This window comes from Mustela putorius, unplaced genomic scaffold (assembly GCF_011764305.1).
Source record: "Mustela putorius furo isolate JIRA1106 unplaced genomic scaffold, ASM1176430v1.1 tig00003898_pilon_pilon_pilon, whole genome shotgun sequence".
Taxonomy (NCBI): Eukaryota; Metazoa; Chordata; class Mammalia; order Carnivora; family Mustelidae; genus Mustela; species Mustela putorius.
In genome coordinates, this window is record NW_025422047.1 from 34,873,037 (window position 1) to 34,884,859 (window position 11,823).

An 11,823-nucleotide genomic window follows, 5' to 3' on the forward strand; every position below is an offset into this window, starting at 1 on the left:
TCTTTCTTCTACCTGTGCACTATCTGGAGCTACTTATCAGGTGAAGGCAGAAGAAATAGACAAGATTCCAAGGCATTTCCCATCAAAGCCTGTTTCATTTAAAGGTCCATTTTATTAGGCTGTACTGTAAGGCTGTGGCTGTATACAAAATAAACCGGAGAACTGTTGCTACTATCCAGCCACTTTAGACCCAGAACTCCTGTTTTCATCTAAAATATCTAAATGCATTTCATTCTGAATTATTCTGATAATATCACAATTCTAAACACCACACTTCACTTTCCATGTATAGATAGAGAGATGTCTGTTAACTAAGGGACTCATTTGGAAACATACTTTATTCTGTTTCCTCATGCTGGTAATGAAGAACAAGACTTTGAGTGATAAATTTCCTTGAAGACATTGACATGGGAAGATGAATGTCATTCTGGTCAAGACATAGAAAATTTTTATTTTTCTAAATTCATGAAATCAAACTAAATTTATACAATTCTTGAAGTTTTGAAGTTTGAGTCTAATTAATATTAAAATCAGAGTTATAAGCAGGTCAAGCGCTAAGAGAAATTTGTTTGGAAAAAACATTTTCCATGTTATCCTTTGATGTATGGCTTTATTTCTGTTGTCATTATCTTGGTTCAGACCTTAATTTTTTCTTATTGTGACTACTGTGATGGTCTTTTAGTTGGCCTTAATGTCTCCAAGCTCATACCCTTCCAAGCTCTCTTCCATGCCTTCATCACATTTTCAGATACAAACTTCAGTATGATGCTCTCTGGACTAAAGGTTTTTGATGACACCCCACTACCACTACCCTCAGTGCTTCCAAGATGAAGTCCTAGTTCCAGTGCATGTATGCAAACCCTTCAAGGCCTGGCCTCTGACCACTTCCTCAGGCACATTTCCCACTAATTACCCATTAATATCCATTACTAATACTGCTATGACATGCATTTCCTATCCCTGATGTTTTCCTGATGTTGCCTCCTTCCCATTACCCACAAATGCATACCTAATCGTCTTTAACACTCAGCCCAAGCAAAATTTTCTTTGCCATTTTTCCCTGATGTCTGCACATCTCCAGATATGAATTGATCAATTCCTCAATAGTATGGAGTTCCACTTGTTGAAATCCTATCTAATCTTCAAAGTCAGTCTTAAACGCAGCTTTAATAAGTAGAATAACCATATGATTTTTCTTCCAAAAAGAATGCCTTTGAGAATGGAGGAGTGTCTTACACATAGTTATCCCAGGACAATAAGCCAAAACTAGGACTATCTCAGGCAAACCAGGATATAAGCTCACCTTATCTGGAAAGGCCTTCATGATTCGCAAGACTGAGATGAGCCCTTCTATTTGTTCTCTTATGCCACTGCATCCTTGCAATATACTCATGTATGTTTGTCTCATCCCTATTACCAAATTGTACTCTCTTCAGGAACAGGAATCATATTTACTCATCTTTGTAATTTTTTTAAGATTTTATTTATTTATTTATTTGACAGACAGAGATCACAAGTAGGTAGAGAGACAGGCAGAGAGAGAGGAAAGAAAGCAGGCTCCCTGCTGAGCAGAGAGCCCGATGCGGGGCTCGATCCGAGGACCCCAGGATCATAACCTGAGCTGAAGGCAGAGGCTCTAAGCCACCCAGGCACCCCTCATCTTTGTATTCTTTACTATACCTGCCATACTGCTTCACATACAAAAAGTGTCTTAAAATACCTCAAAAATAAATAAATAAAATTTAAAAATAAAATAAAATGCATGTTCACCTAGAACAGTTTAAGTGTGGTGCCATTTATGGCAGTGTGAGGAAGCAATACTAAATATACTTTAAATGATACCACTTGTAGAATTTAGGCTAATTAGCAACACGTTCTGAACAAATCTTTATCAACTGTGTCTTAAAATGCCAGGAATTTACATGTTAGAATCTAAATAAATGCTTTCTTTGTTCTGCACTAAATTTCTGATATATAATGCTAATGAAGAAGAAACAGACATACAAGCTTTTAATTTTTCCTTAATATAAGCACCTTAGAGGAAATTATCTCCTGCAACTCTTTGATTTATTTAAAAGAAAATTAGGTTTCTACTTGTTTTGAGAACTATTGTTCCACCTAATGTTGTTTATATGCCAAACAATGAGAAAATCAAGAAATACCTAAATTCTTTTATTCCAAATAAAAATAAGGTTATAAGGATATATCAAAGAGAAATTTTATTTGCTAATGATTTTGGAAATGCCAGATTCAGGGGGCATACTGTAACTAATCATTAGCAAATTTTTACAAATATTTTTTCCCAAAGCATATAAATCTCTCAAAGAATGTGAATACGATATTACTTATTAGCATCTTTTATCCAAAACACATTTTTTAAAAATATAGTATAATGAAGGATATTAGTTTTCTTAATTTTGTACAAACTGGCTCTGAGTCCAAATAGTTAAATACATTTGGGGGGTGGGGGTCATGAAAACAAAGCAACGCTGGACAACACAGCTTTCTGACGAGATTGTGACCTCAATGTGGAAAATGTTCTCTTACACATAATCAAGTCTATTCTCAACGGACTAGCAATCCAGACTCGAGAGAACAGTATTTCTATAACTTAGATCTTGGCTTTGTCCATGACCATATGCCTGCCCTGGAAAGAGACAATTCCAATTCTCAAGTCCTGAATATCTCACACCATTTTCTGAGGTTAGAGTTTAATTTACTCCACGTAACTTAAAACCTATATAACTAGGTAAAGCCAAGAGATGACTTTCATAGAATGATAGATATTCCAGAGAACTACTCCAAATTATTATAGAATGTATATTTAAATAGATTTTCCCCAGACTGGTCCTAACAAATATGCCCATTCCTTTCCTACAAAGTGTAACACACAATAAACACCAATACTTTGTAACGACATACCAACTCATTGCCAGGTATCATCCTCCTTCTCAAGCAATATATGCTGGATACTGTCCAAAATAACAGGCAAATCTGCTTCCATTTATTTATAGCCTCTGCCTAATTTAGGGCAGCTCATATAAAAACAGAAAAAATGGCATTGTTAAATTAGAAAAATCAAAACTAAGAGAAACTGGGTAGAATAATAAGATTAAATCAGGATTCAAGTTAGATACCAAAATGTATACCATAAGTTCCTGTACAATTACTAAAGGCATCCTGTAGATTTAACTCTGAACTTTCTAGGAGCCAAAGCAAAGAAGAGAATGCAATCAGTTGAAAATTATAATTTTTAAAACAGCAACGTTTTTAGGACAAACTTAGATTTCACAATTGGGGGGGGGATCTTCCCAGAGATCCTCATTAAGAAGATTCTATAAGTTATGCTGGAGGCTGTTCTTTTTTCCCCACTTTTAGTTAGTTGATTAATTAGTTTTAAAAATGTAATAAGTGTCTATGAATCTACCACCCACAACCAAAGCTAGGACCTTGACATTACCCCACATCAATTCTATGGTCCGAACATAGCCCAATCGCTTAGATTCCCACCAAGAGTAACAATCATCCTGAATCATATATCCCTCACTCCCTAGGTTCCTTTTTATATAGGATATTGCAATTATTTATATGTAGTCCTAAAATTCTTTTTTTTCTTATTTTTTTTCCAGCTTTATTTAAATGAATATCATTTTGTATATAATTTTTAGGACTTATTTTCTCAATTAATATTACGTCCTAAGATTCATCCATATTAAGGCAAAACTACAAAGACACATATATCAATAAGATCAGTCAGGGGCTGATCAGGGGCTGGATGAATAGGCAGAGCATAGAGAATTTTTAGGGCAATGAAAATACTGTATATGATAGTGTAATGATGGATATATGTCATTATACATTTATCCAAACCCAACATATGTATGCAACCTAGAGTGAACCCTAAGGTAAACTATGGACTTTTGGGTGATCATAATGTGCCATGTAGGTTCATCCTTGGTAACAAATGCACCATTCTTATGAATGAAGCTCTAATGAGGGAAGCTATGTAGGTGTGAGGGCGTATAGGAAAGCTCAGTACTTTCCTCTCAATTCTGTTGTAGATCAAACTGCTCTAAAAAATTAAGTCTTTAAAAATTCTAAAGCAAACCAAAAAAAAAAATCCATTTATATTATTGTATATTGCTGTAATTCATTTATTTTTATAGCCTCCACTGTGGGGGACTATAACACAATCTGTTCATTTATTTTCTCATTGGTGAGTGTTTATTTTGTAGTTTTTGTTATTGTGAAGAGTGGTGCTATGAATATTGTGTTCACGTCTCCTGTTGAAAATCTACAGGACTTTCATCTAAGAGTGAAATTGCTGAGTCATCAAGTGTGGGTCGTATTTAACAAAATCTCCTTCATAAATACAGCCACTTATGTACAAGTGCTTCATAAAGGGTAAAATTTCACATAGTACATAAAGAGCAGGACATCAAAGTATAACTCACTTAAAACCATTTACTGCTTTCTGATAATATGACTTGGTCCGGGGGTAGTATTTATCTAGAAAAATAAATAGATTGCTGTCCCACCATGAACATTATTCCTCTAAGTGAGCTCTCAGAAAGCACTGAGTAGTAGGGAATTCAAGGTTAACATTTCTGTCAGGAATCTTATATGCAGACTGACTATATGGTCAATTAAGAGTAGGAAAAATCGTAAGCATTTACTCCTATTTAACAACACTGCAGGAAGTTACCCATTGTTCCTTGTTTCTTTCTCTATGTCCTTTACGTATTCCTAATGACATCAACTAGAAAAGCTTAATTGGGTGCTAAAGCCTCTTCCACATTTCTCCTTGGCATTTGACTCTCTCTGTAAACAAAGTGCTTCTTCCCTGCACTAGAGCAGTTAGCCAGACAGAACATGTGGATGAAGGCTTAGCAGTGAGAGAGCAAGCCTCTCTGAGGAAATCGAAGAAAATTCACTGGCTTGCGGGAGAGTTGAAATTAGGAACCAGAGAGAAAAAAAAAAAGAAGATATAGAAAGCCAGATCAAGGAGGACCTTTTAAGAGCTATTAATCTACAGGATCCATAGGAAATCAGAACCGTGGATTGGGCCCAGCCTAAACCTTACTTTGTGTTAACTCTGCCCTTCTGATTTTAATCATGTCCTTGTCTGTGACCTTGACTTCTTCCAGAGGACCTGGTGTTATTTGCAATGATATTCTCTCTACTCACTTCTGAGTAAATACTTCTGATGAGGTCTTGCCCTCATACCCTCCTTCCCCAGCGTATTTGTCACAGCAAGTGGGAAGCAGAAAAAGTGGAGCAAAGTATCGGAGACACCTGAACTTTTAACAAAGCACACAATAAACAACTGTTAGTTAAAAAAAAAAAAAAAAAATTTAAAAAGTAGTGCGCTGAGTTCACCAGACCTCTTGCTTGAGTTCTTTTTTTAAAAGTCTTCAGTGGGACTCATTTGATCTTTATTGGCTTAAATCTCAATGTTCTCCCAGAGGAGCCTGCAGCTTACAGGGAAGTACTCCCTGGCTTTTCATTCAATGTGTTGAATGTGTACAGCTTATTTGGAGCTGGGAGGGTAAACAAACAGAGAAATCTGCCTTCTCTTTGCATATCCAGATCCAATAACCAAGAAAAACCATGAAAAATCAAATTGTTAGCTCTGGTCTCCCCCTTCCCAAACTACAGATACAGTAAACAATCAATGAATTCAAGGCAAAGGTAAAGCTTGGCTTAAGAAGAATAAATCCAATGTTCTCCACGTGGTAGAGGAGGAGTTACAAAGTCAAAGGGAGGAATTAAGAAATGAGGCAACTTCCCAAGTTCTTTGGAGTTTCCATAATGTGACTTTATTTTATTATCAGGAACATTATATACCTCCAAATAGTTAATAACACAAATGCACAAAATACAGATTCAGTGAGGCATGGTTCCTTTATATTAGCCATAATATCCTTTCTCTTACTTTCCATAGCTAATGGAGACTAGTCTAGGCCTTTCTAGCATTGTATCTCAATCACTAGGAGATAGCACTGTAAAAGAAAAAGCTTAAAATTTAGACAAAAAAGTCAAAGATTAAAAATACTATCTCTTTTGAGATTGACCAGTGATCTTCTTAAGTATGAAGGCAGTTTCCCAAAGTGTACAACAAATATCGGACACCATGCCAAAGAAAATAAACAAATGGCAATGTATGCAGAGAATGTACAAAACCACGATATCCCAGAGGAAATTAGGTGGGAGCTCAAATAATAAGCCATAAATATAAAAGAAATCTACATCTCTGACACACATTTCTATTCCTTTATATTTCACTCACAAGTTGTATTTGTGAAAAGCTCAAGGAAAAAAATATAATGATGAATTGAAGAGATTTTCTGCATAATTCATGACCTCAAATACATGTTTGCCTGTACTATCTAGATATTCAAGTCAACGGGGAGAATTTGGGTTTTTTTGGTTTAAATTACCTACATAAGTGCCTCAATATTTGCTTGAATGCAAGTAGACTCAGCCTCAATACATGTGATAGAGTAAGAGTAAGATGTCCTTAATTGGCAATATACTTAAAAGAGTTGTGACCTAGTCTACCCTCATTCTGAACCTTCCTGATTTCACTTCCATATCCTTGGTGGCCCCCAGTCAATCTACAGTGCTTCCAGGGCCTTGCTTCCATTAAAAGAAAGTTTTTCCACAATGTACTGGTTTTATAGGCTTTTAGTCAACAATTCACGAATCAGGCAGCATCCAATCTAGCAGATAGAAAGGAGCACTTCAGAGCTGTACAGGGTGAGAGGTTTGTATAGACCAAAGTGAGCAGTTATACTTGGTATGTGCTGACTGGTTAAAGCAGGGGGGACTTTCTTTCTTTTTTTTTTTTTTTAATATAATTTTTTATTTTTTATAAACATATATTTTTATCCCCAGGGGTACAGGTCTGTGAATCACCAGGTTTACACACTTCACAGCACTCACCAAAACACATACCCTCCCCAGGGGGGACTTTCTTTATACAAAGCAAAGGAAAGTTTTGGAGCCAGTTCAGGTAACTCGTGTTGAACAGGCAAGTGCTGACCAGTGGCCCTAGGCCTTCCTTTTCCGGAAGACCTCAGCAAAACGTGTTGGGTTATCGACATAGGGTTTCACATGAATAACTTTGTCTTGGGCCTAATCTAGTACTTTCACACCTCTCTTCCTAACCTATCCCATTTTTTTAATGTACCTATCCTATTTTAGTCTTCTGTGCTCCACCCAATCCCTCATGGACACGCACTGAATTGCCTTCTTCTAAGTAACATCAGTGACTAGAGAGAATTGAAAATAAAGCAACTTACCAGAAGAACCTGTATCATAAGAGGATGAAAGAAATCTGGAAAGGAGTATAAGTGGAGGGCAAGAGCCAAAATCACCAATAGGAGATCCCTTGAGATGAGTTCCCATGACAGTAACCTAGAAAAAAAAGGGGGGGGGTGGTAAAAAAAAAAAAATACTGTGAGGCTACCTGAAAGCTATCAAAACAAACTGATATATTTTGCAATATAAAATCTCAAAGAGAAAACCAGTTTGGGGCTTAACATAAATTGAAAACATTTCATCCTTATGAACACATACACATACAGAAATATATATTATTTTGTGGTTATTCCTAATAGTTGTTGTAAATGTATACAGAACACACCTGACTTCAAGTTGGTTAAACAATTCTGAAAAAATACATTTTCCTGTGTCCTTTATGAAGAATCTAAAAAGTCTAGGTAACAGAGGCATACTTCAATGTCTGACATCTGAGTTCATCAGCTCAAATACAACACTGATGTTAGCAATAACATAACACCTTTCTGGTGCCATTGATGTTTTGCAACTTTTAAGAGCTCTAGGATATTTTCATTCCCACTGATTATCAGTATATAAAAATCATTTTTAGTCAGGTTAAATAGGGAAGCTGAAATCAGATCTATTACCCATTCAAACACCCTTTATTTTACATCCCTAGTAACTATTACCTCACAATTTTTTGTTTCCTTCTGAAACTTGACATAAAATTATCTTCTAATATTTATAATTATTATACAATAGACAATGTAATTGCCATCTATTAACTCATAACTATTATAAGCATCACCCGCATAATTATTGTTAACAAAATAAATGACTCACACTGAGATCAGTATTATTAATATCAATGTTGTGACATTAGAACAATAACAGCACAACTGCTACTTCTATACACCATCTTAAAGGGCCATCCCTTCCAGTCCCAGCAATAGTTCTTAGCAACTTTAACCTCAACTCCCGAAATCTAAAATGTAAGTATAAATTTATAAAATGTATAGTATACATCTTAAGGCTACCCAAACATATCACATAAATAAGTCATGTTTTATCATATCATGGCATATGCAAACAATTGCTAAAATCACAAGTTTATACTTCTTCATACCCATTAGAAGAAGCTCGATCTCATGTACTGCATGTATTCCCAGAAGGTTTCAAGGAGCTTCCGGGGAAGGAGCTACTTCTAAGGACACAGAGACCTGAAGAACACAACATTGATTGGAGATCTGAGGACTGATATTACCAGGGAGGGATGTGGCTGACCATGTAGAGCCAATAGTCTACCACTGGGATGTTTTCTGAGCCAGCCCTTATGGACCACACTAATTTCATCAAATAAAATTCTTTTTTATTTCTTCAAATAAAATTCTGATTTATTTTATACTCAGGGAATTTCAAATTTCAAGATACAGCAGATAAAATTTAAATGTTATATAAGAGTGGTAAATCGTATGGTGCACATAAATTTAAATGTGGTTGGTATTCTAACTTAAAACTTTACTTGGGGGGCACCTGGATGGCTCAGTGGGTTAAAGCCTCTGCCTTTGGCTCAGGTCATGACCCCAGGGTCCTGGATCAAGCCCCACATCGGGCTCTCTGCTTAGCAGGGAACCTGCTTCCTCCTCTCTCTCTCTGCCTGCCTCTTTGCCTAATTGTGATCTCTGTCTGTCAAATAAATAAATAAAATCTTTAAAAAAAAAAAAAACTTTACCTTTTTAAAAATATTTTATTTATTTATTTGAGAGAGAGAGAGGGACAGAGATAGCTACAGAGAACAAGAGCAGGGAGGAGAGGGAGAAGCTGGCTCCTTGCTGCTAATGTGTGGCTTGATCCTAGGACCCTGGAATCATGATCCAAGCTGAAGACGCTTAACAGACACCCAGGCACCCCCCTCACTTAAAACTTTAACAGTCCACATGCTGTGCTCTCAGAGGTCATCCAGGGTATATGCTAACTATATAGAGATCCATAGTCACCATGAGCCACCAACATTGATCACTCAACCTGCAGCTGTTAGCTAAGTAACATAGGAGTCTATGTATATAGTCATAAATGCATGTATTTATGTAATAAATATTTGATTATTTGTATATTATAAATTGTTTCACCATTCACATTAAAAATGTACAGAACACAAGTATGACTCTAATACTGAACTTCCATAACACGGTTTCACAATCTCGCCTCACACTTACCAATTCATAATAGGGAATCATATTCCAGTCATGTTGTGGGTCACCTTGTCCATTTATATTAAAATTCTAATTTGCTCTGGGCCTATGAGCCTATAGACCTAAGCAGTGGATGAAATAATTCTCAGTAGGATAATTTCATTTGAAAGATATTATTCTTTCTAGACCTATGCTCACGGGTGCTTTGAAAAGGGGCTATATCCCTGTGGTGGTCATTAGAGATGTTCACACACACCCTGTTTTTTCCTATTTTGAGCATATGACAGCAGAGCACTCCCCGACTACTCTGAAGTTAGGTATAACCAGGTCATTTACTTTGGCCAACAAAATGTGACTCAAAATTACATGTGTCCCTCTAGCCTTAAGAAACAGTACATAATTTGCCAAGTTCCTTTTTTTTCCTGCCTTGGCAAGTATGGGAGAACATATTGAGATAAGGGCTCCAAATGACTGCATTTACTGCAATGACTCACAATAGACATTTAGCATAAGCAAACATTTACCAGAAATACACTTTTATGGTGTTGAGCCACTGAGATTTGGCAGTTGTTATTTCAGCAAACTTAGCCTATTCTGACTTACACAGTCTCTTAAGGATTCCAGAAATTTCTCGAAATTCACTCATAAAGCAAGTGTACGCCATCTGAGGTTTTTTAAAATCATAAATATGGTAAAATCATAAATATGATGTGAAGCTGGTAAGGGTAGATTATTATTAAATCAACTTTGGTAATGATTATAGACAATCACAAGCAATAATTGAAGCAGTTAGTCCAGTCATCAGACTCTGAAACATCCAAGTTTACTTAACATCTCTACCCTAAATAAAATTGATTCTACAGGAAACCAAATGGTAAGTTAGGACACCTTAGAAAGACCATTAGATAGATGAAAAATGATTTTTTAAATTTCACTTTGCATTTTTATTTTCCCTCTATAAATTATGTCTATGCAACACTGGCATATAAATCTTTCTAAAACCACAATAATCCTCTCTCTAATTCAGAAACTATAATATATTCCTGCTATTTTAAATCAAAACCAAACTCTTTGACCCTGGCATGGCACTGAAGGCCTTACCAGCTCTAATGTATTTCCCACCCAATATGCACCCCTGCCACTTCTCATCCCAATCTGATCAACAGGTCTCTTCACCCCACACACTGTGTTCTTTCCATTCTGCTCCACCCACTAACAATGCCTAAACTCTTGCAATATTTAAAGTGTATACATAATGCCGTATTTGATTATAGATGAGTTTCTAGTTAGTACTGTGGATATACATGTTATTCTTTTCTACCCCCGTTAACTAAATCACCAGCTCTCTAAATGAAACAATCTGCTTCCCAATTCCCAGCAAACTCTGAATATATTATACATAAATTAGAAATTAGAAATTTTACGTTAGAAATTAGAAAAATTAGAAAATTTATATTAATTTATGACTTTTGACAATAGCAGTAAATGCAAAATCACAAGAATGCACCAAAGCAAAAAGTAGAAAATAGCATTAAAAGATTCTAAATTATTTAAAAACAAGATTTTGTATATGCCTCTTCAAAACAGAGGACTTGTTTTTTCAAACAAAATCTTCTTCTTGCAAATAAAACAGTGGCTTGACTCCCACAAGAAAGGATCAATGTACATCCCAAAGAAAATTAAAATATATTTGTGGATTTGCCCAGATATGAAATCCCAGGCTTTACTGGAGAGAGTGGAGCTCACTGAGAGAGGACAAAGCATCCTTCTCAAGAACTAAGTAAAACATCAACTCACAAGCATTGGCATTAATTGCCAAGCCGACCTGGAGCATGAACAGGTGGGCTTCCCATAACTCTAATGCACAGCTCCTAAAAAGACAGGAGCAGACTAGCAGTTCATTGAGTTGGGATCACCATGTTCACTAACAACCTTTGCTGCAAAGACAATTCAGACCAAAACTCTGCTCGTAATGGACTCAGGCAGGACAGGGATGTTTGTAGCTGGCTTTTCCACTGCGCAATAGGTAATGAGCCGTGCTCTAATGACTTCATGCACTGAAATCACTGGGCTGTAAATTCCCTTTGGGAAGCTGTCCAATAAGTTTGCATTTGGAAATATATTGTATTTTAATATCATTTATACATAATCAAAGACATATTCCATATGGGTTTTTATTTCCTCATAGGCTGATAGTCTTAGCAAGTGTTAATAAACTACTGAAAATGTATTGCTACAATTACATTTGCACAGATATTAGACCCTCCCCCTTGTCTGACTGTAATAAATTTGTACAGAAGACTAATAAATTTGCACAGAAAAACTGTACTTCTCAAATTGAAAGTGA